Here is a 20,357-nt window from a genome sequence, read left to right on the forward strand (position 1 = left end):
TGGTTAGTAAAGAAAACAAAAAAAAGAAAAGGGGCCCATTCTTATGAAGCAGTCTATCGTGCAGTGTTGGAGCTCACCGATAAGCCAGTTATCCACCATCAACCTCCTCTGATCATCACTGACCTTCAGACCCTCACTCCAAGTCCACTCCATCCGGCAGTCTACCAACTCTCTCCATTACAGCATGTTACATAAATATCAATAAATAATAAGCATGAAATAAATAACAAGATAAAATGAGTCCTTAAATGAATGTAGTTGTCCTGTTTTGTTCAAGAGACTGATGGTTGAGGGGTAGTAATTGTTCTTGAACCTGGTGGTGTGAGTCCTGAGGGACATGCACCTTTTACTTGATGTCAGAAGCAAGAAAACAGCATGACTTGGGTAGTGAGGATCTTTGATGATGATGCTATTTTTCTGCGGCAATGTTTCATGTAGATGTGCTCAATGGTTGAGAGAATTTTACCTGTAATGTGAATTCACTAGTTTTTGTAGGGTTCTCTGTTCCAAGGCTTTGGTGCTCCCATACCATGCCATAATGCAACCAGTCATCACACTTTCAACACACACCTCCAGGACAGGTCTTCTGAGATACTGGCGCACAGGAATTTAAAGTTACTGACCCTCTCCACCTCTGATCCTCTAAAGATCACCGGCTCATGGTCCTCTAATGAAGTCTACAACCACTTCCTCGGCCTTATTGACATTGAGTGAGAGGTTGTTGTTATTAGACCACTCAGTCAATTTTTTATTCCCCCTCCTGTATGCTGATTCATCACCTCCTTTGATACAGTGCTGTCATCAGCAAACTTGTACATGGTGTTGGAGCTGTACCCATTCACACAGCCTTAGATGCAAGGTGAGTGGAGCAAGCCCTTAAGTACACATTCCTGTGGTGCTCTTGTGCTGATTGAGATTGAGGAGGAGATGTTTTTGCCAATCCAAACTGATTGGGTTCTACAAGTGAAGAAATCAAGGATCCAATTGCACAACTGGGTATTGTGGCCCAGGTCTTAGAATTCACTGATTAGCTTTGAGGGGTTGATGGTGTTAAAAGCTGAGCTGTAATTGATAAAGAGTGTCCTGATGTATGCAGCTTTATTGTCTAGATATTCCAGGGTATGTGAAGAGCCAGTGAGATAACATCTGTTGTAGACCTGTTGCTTCAGTAGACAAGTGAATATGCCTTAGACAATCCCTGTGACTGCCAGAAATCTGAAATAAACGTTCCAACAGAAACACAACAGGCAGCACATGCTGGAATTCGGAGCAACACGCAAAACGCCAGAGGTCCTTAGTAGGTCAGGCAGCACCTGAGGAGGGAAATGGACAGTTGCTTTTTGAGGTTAAGATTCTTCATCTGGACAATCCGGATGAAAGGTCCTAGTCTAAAAGATTCTGACAAGCTGAATATCTGAAGTTGTTGGAAGTGATATTGAGTCTGCAAGATGTGCCTTGGGTTTACATTGAGCTTTAAAGGAGGAGAGGAGGAGGGTGAAGCTGGAGGAAGAATGTAATAGAAATAAAATGAAGAGTGAGTGGAAGTTGCAGGCACTCCCACAGACAAAGCGTGAAGGGTTCTCCAATGTGGTGACCCAGTCCACATTTGCCTCTTCATTGCAAAGGAGGCAAACATTGAGAGTAATAAATGCAATGTTGTATTTCACAAGGAAAGAGTCTTTGAGGCACTACAAATGGAGGAAATAAGGGTAGTATTAAAAATCCAGAACTTGCTGTCAGTAATTCCCTGCCCCTTCACAAGGTACACTGTTTGTAATCTTTGCCAGTACATTACATGGAAGCCTGGGAACCAATGAAAACTTAATATGGCAATGAATTAATCTTTTTTTAAAATTCACAAATTTTTATGCTTTCAGGTGTAGTCTGGATTTTAATGGTATAATTCTTGCATAATAACATCTTCACTTCTAGAACTCTAATTTTGTATACATAGGTGGATTGCCATTCTCCCAAATATTTCAAAATTCCATGCATATTCAAAATAATAAAAATAATTTTATAATGTGTTCATAATTTTGGTGAGTGCAGTATCACTTTGGTTAAGTTACTGATCTACCTGATTAAAAACACAAATAATGGAAGTTTGAATACTAAAAGAGCAGCGAAAGAGTTTAAATTCAAGTGCCAAATAGATAAGTAATTTAAAAGTGAAAGCTAGTTTCAAAGACATTCACAATGAAGTCACCGGACTGATATAAAACCCAAGTTGTTTATTTTAAGAATCAGTCAGAATTGGGTTTAATATGTTGTGAAATTTGTTGTTTTGCAGCAGCAGTACTTTGCAATGCATAGTAATAAAGCAAGCTATAAATTATGATATGAAATGCATACTTAAAGTTCAAATAAATAAGTAGGGAAAAAAGAGCAAAAAATATAGTGAGATAGTGCACATGGATTCATTGCCCATTCAGAAATCTGATGGTAGAGGGAAGGAAGTGGTTCCTAACATACTGAGTGTGTGTTTTTAGGCTCCAGTACCTCCTCCTTGATGGGAGCAGTGAGAAGAGAGCATGTCCTGGATGACGGATGTCGTTTTTTTGAGGCATTGCCTTTTGAAGATGTCCTTGATGTTGGGGAGTCTAGTGCCCATGATGGAGTTGGCTGAGACTGCATCTCACTGCAGCTTTTTCTGATTCTGTGTACTGTCCCCTCCATACCAGACTGTGATGCTACCAGTTAGAATGCTCTCCGTTGTACATTTCAAGAAATTTGCAAGAGTCTTGGTGACATACCTAGACTCCTCAAACTCCAGGTGTAATATAGTTGTTGTCATGTCTTCTTTACAATTGTAGCAATATTTTGAGCAGAGGATAAATCTTCAGAGGTGTTGACACTCAAGAATGTGAAACTGCCGATCCTTCAATGAGGACAGGTGCATGGGCCCACAGCTTCCCCTTCCTGGAGTCCACAATCAATTCCTTAGTCTTAATGATGTTGAGTGCAATGTTGTTGTTGCAACACCACTCAACCAGCTGATCTAACTCACTCCTGTATGCCTCCTGTCTCCATCTGAATTCAACCAACAATAGCTGTATCATCGGCAAATTTATAGATGCCATTTGAACTGTGTTTAGCCGCACAATCGTGGGTGTAGAGAGAGTAGAGCAACATGGTCTGGCTATTAGACACCAGCCAGACCAGGTGTTTTTCAGACTTTATTCCCTGAAGGACTACTGCGGTTGATTCTTAGCAGTCTGCTCAATTCAAGCTGCCAAGGACAGGCAATAAATGCTGACATTGTCAGTGGCATTCACATCTTGTGAACAAAAAAAATCTTCCTTTTTCTACAAGTATTACATATGTTCAATCTTTATTTTGTGCTCAAAAATGTATCAAATGATTATTCTTCAGAAAAAGTTGGCTTCACACTGCAAAACTTGGTATCAATGATAATTCTTCAATTTGCTTCACTCGGCTTGCTAATACCACTGATGATGGAAGGACAGATTTCTTGTGTGTGAAACTAAGTCAACATCTGAGGCATTATCGTGCTCTGATTTGCTAAAATTTCATTACAGCTTCTTGAAATTTGTATCACAACTGTGATGGAATTACCGAGCAGGAATGAGGAGTTGTACTTGTGAAACCAAAAGGTAGGGATCAATCCAATATGGGTGGGTGGCTACTGAGAGGGGTGTTGAGCACAGTGCAGAATGGACTCCTGCATTTTCTTCTTCCTTGCTTCATAACTTCAAAAATATCAAATAGATCACTTTAAATAGATGCAAGTGAACACAAAATATAATTTGAATATAGCCAATTTAGTAAACAATTCTCTGATTCCACATCTTATTAAAACAAATTATGTAGTATTCATTGAAGCCTGATGGCTATTCCATTGCCACTCATCTCTGGAACCCACCTGACCTGTGTGACTTACCTGTGTACATGTTAGTGCGTGTTGGAAATTTTGCTTGAATCATTTTGTTTTGCTTTCCATAATGTTTAGGAGTTATCAAAATGGTGTTTGTTCTTTAACAAATATTTGAGGTTGTTTATCGTCTTAAAATAAGTAGTAGTTTTAGCTTCACTGTGAGTGATCCATAAATGTATCACTGAGGTGTCGTATTGGTTTGAGTAGACAATTCAGAGTTTTGATAAGATGTCAAAATTTTAAAAATATATGTATAAACTTGATTAAAATTAGCATGGAAAAGACATGAAGAAAAGTTTGTTTTCTATGAGAATTTTAGGCAAGAGAATGAAAGTGTAAGTTTAGATGGTAGTGGGCTTTTCAAGACTGCTGTACCTGCTGTATCTACTCCAGGTTACAGCTAGAGATATTTATAGAATTTCACAGAAGGAGATACATAAACATAAAAGCCTTGTTGCTTTGGCTGATTTGCCAAGGCTGACACAATAAATATGCCCTTGATAAGGAAAGTGAGACTTTGGGGAAAGTCAGCTTTTGGCTCCAACTCATTTTCCACACAGATTACATTTGTGGGAACTAAGTCACCTCAAATCACCCAGGATAGTTTATTATCCACTCAACAAATGTTTACCTGTGTGCAACCACAAAATATCTTTATAGCTTAGCGGAAAATTCCAAACAACTTCTATGATGCCTTCAAATTGGGTGAACTACTCTTCTTGATGACTTCACATCTCCAAGCAGACTTATCAGCAGTTTGCTTAGACAGAAGGGATGCTCTTTTAAAGGTGGCGGGTGAAATGCAGGAAGATCCCGAACAATAAGTTCCTTGTGCCAAACAGCTGAAGCCATCTGACAACCAAATGTGTGAATAAATGTGTATTCAGCAAGCCAACTTTAGGCACTTTAGGCATCTCTGTAAATCTAGGGAGGCTAATCAGTACACACAGGCTAGGGAATGAGGCACGGGTGGTTGAACCTGTGTGGATGAATAGCGCAGAACATAAAAATTGCAGCAAATAATTTTAAAAATTAATGTACATAAACTGGCTGGCATGTCCATGAAATCTTCAATACTGTGAAGTTCATTCAGACTCCATCCAGTCTCTAGTGGAATATCTGGATGGCAAATGCACATACAGTCGGCCCTCCTTATCCGCGGATTCCGCTTGCACGGATTCAACCAACCGTGGATCGGGAAAACCCGGAAGTTCTCTCTTGTCATTATTCCCTAAACAGTACAGTATAACAACTATTTACATAGCATTTACATTGTATTAGCTATTATAAGTAATCTAGAAATGACTTAAAAGTACAGGCAGTCCCTGAGTTATGAATGAGTTCTTTTCCTGAGTCCGTCTTTAAGTCAGATTTGAAGTCGGAATAGGTACATCTGGTATTATTTAGCGTCAGTTAGTCAAACGTTTTTCTTAGTATATAGTACATATTTTACCTTTCTATACATATAAAACACTTAAGAAACATACGTATTTCAATAATTAAACCACTGAGTTGCTTAGTAATAATTGTAGCTTTCATCAGGGCAGGGCCTTTCACATGCTCCATTAAAATTGTTACAATTGTTGACCGACTGTAGCCTAACACTATTCCAATGACTGATGGTGTTTCTCCTCTTTCTGATCGCTTTATTACTTCCACCTCATTTTCAATCATGATCGTGATTATTTTCGGGAACAGAAACACTGTGGATTCAGAGCTGCCCCTCCAAGTCCTAATGTCCACCGCATTGAAACACGTTAAATAAAGTGCGGGGTTCCGCTGGGTCCTAAAGACCACCACACTGAGACAGGTTAAATAAGGGACTTGCGCATCCGCGGTTTTTGGTATCCTGGGGGGGTCCCGGAACCAGTCCCCCGCGAATAAGGAGGGCCGACTGTATTTCCTCAATCTAGACTTTCTTTTAATAGAAGACACTGGGAAACAGCCTACATTGCCCAGCTTCCTATTGCTCAAGTTGTCACTTCTCAAGTTAGACAGCCATAGAGTGGTCAAAAGTGATGGTAAATTTTCTCTCTTGCTTTTGTTGCCCAGGAAGTTGATGCAACATTCTCTACGTGCCAAGACAGACACAGTTGCAATATCTCACAAAATCAAGATCCTCTTCAAGACTAAACAAACTGCCTGATCAGTAATCCCATGTGCATTCAATTTCTCCACCACTAGAACACCTTAATGCACCATGTATGATGTCCAAGGTGTGCAGTAACAACCCTCGATTCCTGCGTCACAACCTCTTGGGAACACCATCTTCTACAAGCTGCTCACCAAGTCACACTCTATCCTAAAAGCTTGGAAATTCCTACCCTAGCACTGTAGGAGGACTCTCAATTTACAGGTTAATAGGAAAGGGTAGTAAATGTAGGCTCTCACATCCCACAGAAGAATGGAAAAATTCCAAAATCCATTAAAGTGTCTCGGTCGTAAATGTGGTTTGACATTGCAAATTGACACTGGGGCACTATCATCACTTCACTCATCTAAATTGATCAGGAAACAATATATTAACTCCATGACTTATTTAAAACTGTGCTGAAAAATGTTGTGCTGAAACTTACAGTACAACATTCCATCCCCAAATCCCCATTGACCCATAACCAGCACTTTGCTGTTGCTAGCCAGGTTAAATTCAGCCCTTTATCTTTCTTGGAACTAAAATTTTGATTGGTCAGTAGTATAAACTCTGACAGAATGATGAGAGACTGTTGCCAAAAACATGCAGCAGTGTAAAATGTAGCAGCAAATGGAGTTTTTCTCTCCAACACAACTTTAAATGGATCCATTCTGCATGGTAGTGTGTTTAAACTGTTACGAAACCAAATAATAATTTTTATTTAAAAACAAAAATAGAATAAAGCAGTGCACTTTAGTAACAGACACTTCCTTGAGTAGAACATGCAAGGACAGATGCAGATTGTATTTAAGGAAGCACAAAATGCAAGGATGTTACAGAGTTAAAAAAATAATCCAAAAAATAAATGCTTTATTTCCAGAAGATAGAAAAAGCAATGTAATTTGGCCCAGTTGACATCCACTTTTCAACTTTTACAATACTGGAAGTTTTTTTCTCCTTGCTTTGCATGTAAAAAACTTCAGTATTTCACCAAGGGTTTTCTCTAAAATTTTTACAGAAACCCATTTTAAATTTCTGTAAAATTGTTTTTAAATTCCCAAGATAATTCAACATTCTTTCTCCTACTGATGGAATCCTTATTAAAGCAGGGATATCCCACTTCACCACTTTATGTCATTACTTTAATATGTCAATACCAGGCATGAATAATGGTGACGATCTTCTTAAGATTTTTCAAAGCAGAGTGGTAAATCCTATTACAATGTCACAAGATCAAGCGTACATTTGCTTCTCGTGAGAGCATCATCTATGGCGTTTAACATTAAAGTGGTGAATATATGATCAGGATATTCAGAAAGCACAGATATTTTTGGTGTTAGATCATGTTCCTTTCTTTTGTTACATTGTGTGCAAGTTTCTTAAAGAAGGGCCTCAGGTAGTCTTAAATTGGCTATAATAATATCAGAAAAAAATGGAGAAAACACATTCAGATTATTTGGCAGAAAAAACAAAGGGGAAAATTGGTTTCATGGTGTTGTTATTCCTGTGCCCCTATAGAGTTAAATTCTCATATGTGTTCTGGCAGTGTTTTGGTGATAGGTTTTAGCAGACCACCCATTGCATTGAAAAAAAGTAAAATGATGGATTGCTACCACTTCTAACAGAAGTTCTTTACTTCCAGATTTCTACTTAGCAGAGTTTCAGTAATTTTGCCTGTGACTGCAAATGTGCTTTGAGGCTGCAAAACATGATCAGAGCTGCACTTCTCTAACATGTGGAAGGTGAAAAGATCAAAATGCTGCATTTTCTGAAATGTTGATCGTCCATTTAAAGTAAGATAATGTAGAGATCTTGAAGAAACAAAATGGACCTGAAAGATAATGGTGCATCCTCTCTGCAAGTGATGAGAGCATGTATTGAGTGAATTGAGGGGGATTTGGCCCAACTTTTGACCTTGCGACTTGAGCAAAGGCGAAACACGTTGACCAGTAGTCAGCAACAAGGTGTAGAAATGCCTCAGGTTTTTCTTTTCTTTTCATCTGATTATAACAATAGACCAAACAAGTCAGTCAGGGACATGTCATCTGAGCCCCACCGATAAGAAGGGCTTCATAAAATATTCTGCTGCAATTTGTAAAATAAGTTGCAGCACAAATTATCACAACTTTGCGAAGCTTAGAAGCTAGAAATCACATCCCTACAGTTGGAATCAGTATTCAAGTGCCATTTGTTCCCATGTCAGATTGAAATTTAGAATCAATGAATCATTGGGACATTACAGCACAGAAGGCGGCCATCCAGCTATTAGGTTCTCATTAACTCCTTTAAACCCAATTTCTTTCTCTTTCCCCTTATCTCCAGAAATTATTTCTTTCAAGTTCCTATCTGGTTCCCATTTGCAGCATCCCTCAGCTACCCCTGCCCCACCTCCAACCTTATTGACACTGGGTTGTATGCCATGGTTAAGCATGAAGGTACATTTTCTCTCAAATTCCCGCTAAACTACTTGTTCGGCATGGTAGTGTAGTGGTTAGCACAGCACTTTACAGTATAGGCGACCCAGGTTCAATTCCCTCCACTGCCTGTAAGGAATTTATACGTTCTCCCTGTGACCACGTGGGTTTTGTCCAGGTGCTCCATTGATGTACTGGTTGGTAGGTTAATTGGTCATTGTAAACTATCCTGTGATTCGGCTCAGAGTTAATTAGGGGATTGCTGGACAGTGTGGCTCAAAAGTCCAGAATGGCCTATTCCCTGCTATATCTCAATAAGTAAAATTAAATAAATCAATGTGCTCTGGTCCATGAAACATCAAACATCCTCTACAGGAAATAATTTTTCACTGTTTACTCTATCTAAATATGTTGTACTCCCATATATCTCTTTCAAGTCTCCCTTCAATCATTCTTACTCCAGGGGGAGCAACACCAACTATTCTATTCTAACCACGCTGTTGAAATTCCTCATCAGTGGAACCTCTTACCTAGAATCTCTGCATCTTTCCTAAAGTGAGATTACTGGAGATGACTCTGTATTACAGCTGCCATAACCAGTCTATAACCTCCCCTCCCACCAGCTTTTGCCTTTGGGTCATTGAGAAAAACATCACAGAGGTAAGTCCACAAAAATCCATGCTAACTATTAAGCGCCCATTTTTATACAAATGTCTCTCTACCCATCTTATCCTCCACGTTACCACCAACACCTCAATCCCACACCACACCCTCAGTTTCTTCCCCTCATCCACACAGTAGAGGCGTGGCGAAGACAGGAGCACAAAGAGGGAACTGATGTTGTCACAGGAAGAACATCAAATTTCACACAGACAGCACCAAAGATCAGGACCAAACCAGGGTCACTAAAGCAGTTCTACCTGCTGTTCCATTCAGTATTCTGTAAGTTTATTTACAGAACCTAGAAACTCACATGGCTTACTACTTACCACCTAAAATAGTTGACCTTTTATTTATAGGTGTACACATCTAGCTGCTTTTGTTTCTGCATGGCCTTTAGAATAACACTTATCACCTATTTTGACTCTCACTGTTCTTGCCATTAGTGAATTTATTCACATTTTCTCAACCATATTCACCAGAGCATTTATCAACCTCAATCCTCGCATTTTGCCACAGCTCCAGGTTTTACATCATCAACAGGTTTCCAAATGCTTTCATGTATTCCCATGTCCCAATCACTGGTATTTATCTGCAAAAGAAATTACGTCAGCCTTCTCCCCTAAGGTGACCACTGGCTCCCATTACCTCATCTGAAAGATAGCCCTTTATTGCAGCACATTGCCTTCTGCTTTCAATCAATTTGTAACCAATGCTCTCAGTGACCTTCATGTCCCATGACCCTGAATTGTGCATTCGTGTCAAGAGCTTTCCAAAACCCATGTAAACTACATCTTCTCCATTCCCTACATCAACCTTCTCAAGCTATTCCATCAGGATATTCAACATATAGTTCATCATATTCTCTCTCCAAGTGCCTACGTGTTTCTAATAATTGTTTTTAAAAAACCGTCATATTAAGCTGACAGGCCAAGACTGTTTCGGTATGCTCTTGCTGCCCCATTTGCTATTTTCTTCTGCTGTACCTATGGAGGATTTGTGGCAACTCTTCTGGATTCTCCCCTTACAACCAGGAGTACCCAAGCTAAATGATCTATTTACCTTAACCTTGACCAGTCCTTGTGTCCTCTGTTTTTTTTATCAATTTGTACCCCATCCATCATATTCATGGCAACGAAAGGTGTTATCAGCGGTCTTATCAAGACGGGTGTCTACTGACTGAAATATATTTCACACTATTGAAGGTGTCTGGGTTTATTGGAAATCAGTCTTTTCTGTCCTAGTACATTGCTGCAAAAGTTCATCAGGCAAGTGTCCCTGGCCCAACCATCTTCAGTTACATTATCATTAACATACCTTTCCTTGGATTAGAATTAGGGATGTTCCCTGATGAACATACGATAGTCTACACTTTTATTTCTTCTACAAAAGTGCATAACCATACACTTCCCAACAGTGTATTCCTTCTGGCACTTATTTTTCCATTTCCCTAATCTGCCTAAATCCTTCTGTGACCTCTCTGCTTCCTCAAAACTAATTGTCCCTCCACCTATCTTCATATCAACTGCAAACTTTGCAACAAAGCCATCAATTCCATCATCCAAATCATTGACATATAGCGTAAAAAGGAACAGTCCCAACGCAGACCCCTGTGAAACATTCTAGTCACAGGTATATGACTAGAGGGGGGAGGTATACCTCTAGTCACAGGTAGCCAACCAGAGAAGGCTCCCTTTATTCCTACCCTTTGCCTCCTGCCAGTCATCCTATGTGCTATCCTTACTAATATATGGGCTCTTAACTTGTAAACAGCCTCATGTGTGGCAACTTGTCAAAGACCTTCTGAAAATCAAAGTACACAACATCCTCTGATCTTTCTTTGTCTATCCTGCTTGCTATTACTTCAAAGAATTCCAGCAGATTTGTCAGGCAGCTCCTCTCAAGAATTTCATATGATATTTGGGCAAGACTGATGAAATATAGCTCAGAAAAATGTGAAGTGCTACATTTTGGTGGGATGAATGGGAAGAGGCAATATACAGTGCCTATAAAATGTATTCACCCTGCCCTTGGAAGTTCTCATGTTTTATTGTTTCACAACATTGAATCACAATGGATTTAATTAGGCTTTTTTGACACTGATCAACAGAAAAAGACTCTTTTGTGTCAAAGTGAAAATTGATGTCTACAAAGTGATCTACATTAATTACAAATATAAAACACAAAATAATTGATTGCATAAGTATTCACCCCCCTCCCCTTTAATATGGCACACCAAATCATCATTGGTGCAACCAATTGGTTTTGGAAGTCACATTATCAGTTAAATGGAGATCTGTTTTTGGAGACCTGTGTATAGTCAAGGTGTTTCAATTAATTGTAGTAAAAATACACCTGCATCTGGAAGGTGAAACTGCTGGTAAGTCAGTATCCTGGCAAAAGCTACACCATGAAGACAAACAAACACTCCAAGCAATTCCGCAAAAAGGTTTTTGAAAAAAATAAGTCAAGAGATGGATACAAGAAAATTTCCAGGTCATTGAATATCTCTTGGAGTACAGTTAAGTCCATCATCAAGAAATGGAAAGAATAAGGCACAGCTGTAGATCTTCCTAGAGCAAGTTGTCCACACAAACTGAGTGACCATGCAAGATGGGGACTTATGAGGTAGACTACCATGAGTCCTATGACAACTCTGGAGGAGTTATAAGCTTCAGTGGCTGAGATGAGAAAAACTGCACATAGGACAACTGTTGCCTGGGTGCTTCTGCTGTCATAGCTTTAGGGGAGGGTGGCAAAGAGAAAGACACTGTTGAAAAAATCTGACATGAAATCTCGGTGAGAGTTTTCCAGAAGGCACGTGGGAAACTCTGAAGTCAGTTGGAATAAGGTTCTATGACCTGATGAAACCAAATTGAACTTAATGGCCATCAGACTAAAGGTTATGATTGGCATAAGCCAAACACAGCACATCATCAAAACACATCATCCCTATCATAAAGCATGGTGGTTGCTGCATCAACTGTGGGGATACTTCACTGAAGCAGGCCCTTGAAAACTTGCAAAGGTAGAAGGTTAAATGAATGCAGCAAAATACAGGGAAATCCTGGAGGAAAACCTGATGCAATCTCTAAGAGAATTGCGACTTGGGAGAAGATTTATTATGGTCTTATAAAGGATATGTCAAGAAGGCAGGGTATGGTGTTGAGTGGGAACCGTGATCAGCCATGATGGAATGGCGGAGCAGACTCGATGGGCCGAATGGCCTAATTCTGCTCCTATGGTCTAACATTAGTTTTCCAGCAAGACAATGACCTCAAGCATAATGGCACAGAATGGCATAAAAGCAACAAAGCTAATGTCCTGGAGTGGCCAAGTTAGAGTCCAGACTTCAGTTCAATTGAGAATTTGTGGCTGGACTTGAAAAGGGCCATTCACTCATGATCCCCATGCAATCTGACAGAGCTTGAGCAGCTTTATAATGAAGAATGGGGAAAAATTGCAGTGTCCAGATGTACAAAGCTGATAGAGGCCTATCCACACAGACTCAAGCCTATAATTGCTGCCAACAGTGCATTTACTAAATACTGACTAGAAGGGGGTGAATGCTTATGCAATCAATTAGTTTGTGCTTTATATTTGTAATTAATTGAGATAACTTTGTAGAGATCTGTTTTCACTTTGACAAGAAAGAGTCTTTCTGTTGATCAGTGTCAAAAAAGCCAAATTAAACTCGCTGTTAATCAATGTTGTGAAACAATAAAACATGAAAGCATCTGGGGGATAGGCACTGTAAATAACGTACAGAATTGAAAAGTGCATGAAGGAACTGAGAAGTCTGCAGGGATGTGTGTGTAAAGTAGCAAAGTAGAATAAAAAGGACTCAGGGTCCTGGGGTTCTGAGGTACAGAGTGATGAGCCCCTCTTTTGACAGCCACAAATTGTGAAATACGTGAAGGCATTATACTGGGCAGAAAGCAGATTTGCTTAGCATGGATTGATTGGGGTAGCTGGAGTTGTTTTCCTTGGAGCAGAGATTGCAAGGATATCTGACAGAGGTATTTAAAATCACAAAGGGTATAGGAAGAAAAGATTAAGACAAACTGTTCCCATTGGCAAAGCGCCAAGAGCCAGGGCTGATAGAGGCATGAGGGGGTTTTTTTGCACAGCCAGGGGCCAGGATCTGGAATCCACTTTTAGAGGGTGTGGAAGGTTGGTGGAGCCAGGTTCAAGAGGAAGCTGGATAAATATTTGAAAGGAAAACAAGACTGCCTCTTCCTGTGCTGCAACCATTCTGTCACTCTGTGCGGTTTGGTTCCACTGCTACATGTCATAACAAGTCATGTCAGATTGCAGCCAGCAAAGTCCCAGCAAGTAAATGTCAGTACCCATGGCGCTTCTGAATCCACACAGGAGACCCAAAGATCCATTCACAAAGGATTTACAGAATCAGTGAATTTCTCCATTGAGGATGCTTGCCTCGTTGAGTATTTGAAGCATCTTCTGACTTTCTATCAAATTTCCAGCATCCAGTATCCCATCTTTCTATTTTGCATGTTATTGTCTCAAGAATTGGGTTTGCCCCACTTTGCCTCTGTACCTCCCTCTGCAATTGGATCCTCGACTTCCTAACCAGAAGACCACAGTCTGTGCGGATTGGTGATAATATATCCTCTTCGCTGATGATCAACACTGGCGCACCTCAGAGGTGTGTGCTTATCCCACTGCTCTACTCTCTGTATGCACATGACTGTGTGGCTAGGCATAGCTCAAATACCATTTACAAGTTCACTGACGATACAACCATTGTTGGTAGAATCTCAGGTGGTGACGAGAGGGCGTACAGGAGTGAGATATGCCAACTAGTGGAATGGTGCCGTAGCAACAACCTGGCACTCAATGTCGGTAAGATGAAAGAGCTGATTGTGGCTTTCAGGAAGGATAAGACGTAGGAACACATACCATCCTCATAGAGGGATCAGAAGTGGAGAGAGTGAGCAGCTTCAAGTTCCTCTGTGTCAAGATCTCTGAGGATCTAACCTGGTCCCAACATATCGATGTAGTTATAAAGAAGGCAAGACAGCGGCTGTACTTTATTAGGAGTTTGAAGAGATTTGGCATGTCAACAAATACACTCAAAAACTGCTATAGATGTACCGTGGAGAGCATTCTGACAGGCTGCATCACTGTCTGGTATGGAGGGGCTACTGCTCAGGACCAAAAGAAGCTGCAGAAGGTTGTAAATCTAGTCAGCTCCATCTTGGGCACTGGCCTACAAAATACCCAGGACATCTTTAGGAAGTGGTGTTTCAGAAAGGCAGCGTCCATTATTAAGGACCTCCAGCACCCAGGGCATGCCCATTTATCATTGTTACCATCAGGTAGGAGGTACAGAAGCCTGAAGGCACACACTCAGCAATTCAGGAACAGCTTCTTCCCCTCTGCCATCTGATTCCTAAATGGACATTGAAGCTTTGGACACTACCTCACTTATTTTTAATATACAGTATTTCTGTTTTTTCACATTTTTCAAAATCTATTCAATATATGAAAGTGATTTACTTGTTTATTTATTATTATGTTTTATTTTATTTATTATTATTATTCATTTTCTCTCTCTGCTAGATTATCTATTGCATTGAACTGCTGCTGCTAAATTAACAAATTTCACGTCACCTGCCGGTGATAATAAACCTGATTCAGATTGAGTATGAAATAAGTAATGCATTCAAGTGGGGCTGCTAATACAGGAAAGGCACAAGAAATCATTTCATTTATACAGCAGTGGGTTTGCAGGGAAATATCTTCTCCCTCTCCAGACCTTAGAAAATGCTATACTTCTGACTTTATTTTAGGTTAGGGTCAGGATGAGTATTTTCATTAATGCTAGGCTTAGCAATTGATACTACTCTGTCATGTTAATTAATGTAGAACATAGAACTGCACAACACAGGAACAGGTCTTTCAACACAGGAACAGGTCTTTCAGCCCATAATGTCTGTGCCGACTATCATTAAACTAAATCCTATTGCTTTCAAATGATCCATAGCCCTCCACTCCCTGCTTGCTTATGTGTCTGTCTCAAAGCCCCTTAAAGGCCACTACTAAGTGTGCTTCCGCCACCTTCCCTTGAAGCAAGTTGCAGACACTTTCCACTGCCTGTGTAAAAAAACTTACCAGCACATCTCGTTTAAACTTTCCCCCTCGTACCATAAAGCTACGTTCTCTAGTTCTTGACATTTCTACCCTGGGACCAATGTTATAAATATAATTTGTAACATTGCTTCTGTTGAATCCCTATTGCTATATTCTTCCCTTTGCAAAACATTCTTTTTTTGTTGTAACCTCAAAGGCGACATACATTAAAATCATAAATTCTGGGATCAGATCTTGTGCCATGTCAACAACTTTATTGTTTTGAATTTTTACAGACACAGGCTTTAGATAAAACAACTTCCCTCACACAATATACAGTGAATCACATGGTATGATTGATGACCAGTCTAAGTAGAGTTTGTTTATTCAGCTTTACTGTGTAGGGTTGCTGCAGATTTGAGGGTTTTTTTCCCCTGACTATGCAATCATTGTGCTTAAATGGAAAACAGAAATATTTCAAGATAATTCGTTTCTTCACTGAAAATAACTACAACTATACAAGGCATGTGTTTGATACTTTGAGTACAGCCGCTCAAATTGCAAAATAGCCTTATAGTTTTATCATTTTAAAAATAGCACAGATCCCAAAGAAATATCTTAAAGTAAACACAAACGTGCCTTTGCAAAGTAGTAGGTTGGGTCACAGAGACTCAAACTGGTATCTGAATGAAATCCCAAATTGGGTTATAGCAACATAGAAAATAAGAGTAGGAGCAGGCTTTTTGTCCCATTAGTTCTTTCCCACCATTCAATAAAATCATAGCTATTCAATGCTGCACCCTGTTCCTGTCTTCTCCTCGTATTCCTTTTGCATTTAAAGCAATAAATTTATTTTATAACTTAGTCTCAACCCCCTTCTATGACAGAGGCATCCACAGATTCATCATTCATGGGATGAAGAAATTTCTCCTCATCTCAGTCCTAAATAGTTTCTCCATATCCATAGGCTATTACTGGAGTTCTTGACTACGCCATCACTGGTAAGATGCATCTTGTATCTAGTCTTCCCACTCCTATCAAGATTTTAAGCATTTCAGTGAAGTCCTCTATCATTCTTCTAAACCCACAACCATCCCAATCCAATCTTGCTTCATACATCATTCCTGCTGTCCAAGTGATCAGTCTGGTGAATCTTTGCTTCTCTCCTTCCATAGAAGGAACATCTTTCCACAGATAAGGGGATTAAAACTGCACACAGTACTCGAGGTGCATTCTCATCGAGGTCCTAAAAAATAATCAAGACCAGGTAGATTCTGGTGCAGAACTCAAGATCACATTGATTTCAATGAGAATATGCAGAAATGGGGTAGGAGGCACAAGATAAATGTTTTTGTTTTACCTCATTTTCACAAACTTTACCCTTTTTTGATTTTTTTTAACTCTAGTCTAACGCTATATGCATAGATTCTCTGAAAGTCAAAGACACTTAAAAATAGCAATTTTCACAGCTGTCAAAGCTCCATTCTCAGCTTTGCCAGATGTCAAAGGCTGTCACTATTACTTCAGCATCAGGGATTTATAAAGCACTGATCAGACTGTGCTTGGAGTATTGTGAGCAGTTTTGGGGCCCTTATCTAAGAACATATGTGCTGGCATTGGAGAAGGTCCAGAGGAGGTTCTTGAGAACAATCCCTTTAATGAAAAAGTTACCAAATGAGGAGCGTTTGATGGCTCTGAGCCTTCACTCACTGGGTTTTAGAAGAATGAGGGGGGATTCTCATAGTAAACTATTGAATATTGTAAAACCTGGGCAGAATGGATGTGGAGAGGATGTATCCTAAAGTGGGATAATGTAGAACCAGACTGCATATCTTCAGAATTTAAAAACATCCTTTTATAATAGAGATGAGGAGGAGTTTCTTTAGCAAGACAGTGGTGAATCTGTGGAATTGATTGCCATGGGTGGCTGTGGAGGACAAGTCATTGGGTATATTTAAAGTGCAAGTTAATTGGTTCTTAATTAGTAAGAGCATCAAAGGATGTGGTCAGAAGGTAGGAGAAAAGGATTGAGAGAGATAATAAGTCAGCCATGATGGAATGGCGGAGCAGGCTTGATAGGCCAAATGTCTAAATTTTGCTCCTATGTCTTATTGTCTTATGGTCTAATTTCTTTCTGTGCTAGGTCCAGTCAAGTATCACCAGATTTGGAGGACCAAGTCTACCTGGGAAAGTTGGTGTAGGTGGTACTTGCGTGGATGTTCAGTGAAGGAGGACTGAGCTACCATGATTCAGTCCATTGTACCGTTTACCAAGAAGTTTTTGGTTAGTATTATGTAGGTGTTTCTTTTATCCTTCCTGCTAAAGTTAAATTCCAACTTAAGCAAAGCAAACTATAAATGATTCCTAACGCCATATGGTAATGATGCATTTGTGAGAATGGAAAGCTGTTGAGCAGTTGTCACTGACAGGAGAATGTTTCATGATTTATGAAGGAGATGCGTTCCTGGAAAATATTTTCATTCAGTGAAATGTTCCAAATCAAAAGACTGGCAATTATGAGAATTTGGGTATATCCTATTCCAATGCATAGAGAGGACAGAAATTGAGCTATAGTGGAAAATAGCTTTGTAACACAAAAACATGCATGTCAAGGGAGTCAATGACATTGTACTGCAAATTTGCACATCAAATGTTTGTGTGAATCAATGAATACCATTTCTATATATAATTCTATAGGAGTATTACTAGATCTATCAAAGTGCTCTTGACAATTCAGGACACCAAGTAGTTTCTCCAGAGAAAAAAAATATGGAAACATTTAACAAAGCATTCTACTGCCAAAGTATTTTCTATGGGTCAATCTATGTATGTACAGTGCATCTACATCGCCTATAATTTTTGACTCCATTTGACACATTTGAATATATGTGTTTTTCTGGCTTCATAGTCAAATTTCAAACTAAAATGATTAGAAAACTTTAAAAAAAATAGTTCTCTGGGAGAACAGTCTGAATATCTGTACCCTTGACTGACCTTACTGGTTACATGTCATAAGGAAGAAAGACACAGTCACATAATGCTAGGTGCTAACATAACAACTTGCAAGATTCCCATACGAAAACATAATTACGGTAAGTAGTTTTTGAACTGACCATATGTTTACTTATTGGCAATTCCATTTCGCAAATGTAAATAATATTTTTTTACCTTAGTAGCAGAATAATTGCTTCTAAGAATTCATTGCCTCAGACAGCTGTGGCGGCCAATTCGTTGAGTATATATAAAGTGGATGTTCATAGGTTCTTGATCAGTCAGGGAGGCCAAGGTGATGGGGAGAAAGCAGGAGAATGGGATTGAGAGGGAAAATATATCAGCCACGATGGAATGATGGAGCAGACTCAATGGGCTAAGTGGCCTAATTCTGCTCTTAGGTTTTATGGTCTAATAATACTTACTGTTTTGAAAAATATGACTGTCCTTTCTTTGTATATCAATACATCATTTGACTTTCCATTAAGAATGTCTAAATGATCCTTTTCATCTTCTCTCTCTCTTCTTGTCTCTCTCTTGCTATATCTTGATCTGAAATAAAATGCTGCTTCTACTATATGTCAATCATATTTTTCATTATGTTTGAACATTGCAAGTATATAAACAAATATGTACCAATTTCTTATAGCTGTAGCTCAGATGTTGTATTCATCAAAAGCAAACAAGCATAAAACATTAAAGTCAAATGCAAGGAAAATACAAATATAATCTTACAAAAACACTTAAGAAAGAGGCTGCAAAAAAATCAGATTGATGACTCATATTTTAAAGATGAGTGTCCTATATCCAAAACAGACCATGCATGAGATTGTGGATTAAATCAGAGAATGTCACCCTGTCCATTCTTGCCATCTATTGGAAGACTCTTCTTAGGTAGTTCTTCATGACAGGGGATGACATGTGCTTTCCACTTTTGTGATTCTGAGGTGATTAATGAAGACAATATGGGAAACATAGATCCTTCCTTAAATGGGGCAGACAGTAGTTGACACAGCAAATGTATGAGTCATTGTGAGCTGGACCATTCTTTTCTCCACTTGCATTTACATCAACCTTCTGTGTTCTCCTAAAGCTTTGCCACAAGTTTCTCAATGCTGTCTTGAGCAGTCATGGGCCAGAAATTCTCAGAAGTCAGAGGAAATGTTTCTTTTCTTCAAGGAAGCATTGCGCATATCCTTGAATCTTTTCTTGTGTCTGTTGTCTAACAGAAGTACACAGTGCAAACAGTACACAGTTTGTTAGTTAATATGCAGTGATTTTGCACAAGTACTGCTGTTTTGGAGTTCAATGTTCCAGCTAGTCATTCTTTTAAGCTGAGAGAATGAACTGAACACAGTAGGGAATTCATCCCCAGCACTATCTAAAATTGTCACCGACTATTTGAGTGCAACAATCCTGGTAATCTGTTTGAGGGTAACTGTGAAGTGAGTGCTTTAATGTCTAGACTTACCTGTTACTATACAGTATCCTGTTAGTTTAAGCAACAGGTTCATATATATATCCATAACTCAGGATGATGAGAATTATGAGCAAAAGTAATGCGGCAACATCAGAATCAGCTTTATTGTCACCGACGTATGCTGTGAAATTTTGATTTTCTGTGGCAGTAGTACGATGTAGTACATAAAATATACCATAAGTTTTAATAAGAAATTTATATATTTTTTAAAAATGTAGTGCAAAAGAGAGCCAAATAGTGAGTTGTGTTCATTCGTTCATTCTCCGTTCAGAAATCTGATGGCAGAGAGGAAGAGGCTGCTCCTAAAACATTAAGTGTGTCCATCCAAAGCATGCAGGTTTCTCTTCCAGCCCACTGCTCCTGGATGATGTGGTTTTTCTGATGCACCTCACATATTCTTTACAAGCAAGACATCTTTTCTCCCTCTGCAGCATATCTTTCCATGGCACTCAGTCCCTTGCTCTCCAAACAGACTCCTATGCGTTTCTTTCTCATTACTTCTTCTCTGTTTCGCCTTTACTTACCATTTTGTTTTCTAGTTCCATCTCCAATATCTTTGTCAAACTGATTCTAATTACTTTTCTTATCTGTTTATTAATTTTTTATCACCAATCAATTAAATTATCTCTTCTGTTTCCTTATCATTGGGTTTTCACTTGCAGCATTTAGTTAAGCCCTACTGATTGGGAC

Source organism: Hemitrygon akajei, chromosome 19 (assembly GCF_048418815.1).
Source record: "Hemitrygon akajei chromosome 19, sHemAka1.3, whole genome shotgun sequence".
NCBI lineage: Eukaryota > Metazoa > Chordata > Chondrichthyes > Myliobatiformes > Dasyatidae > Hemitrygon > Hemitrygon akajei.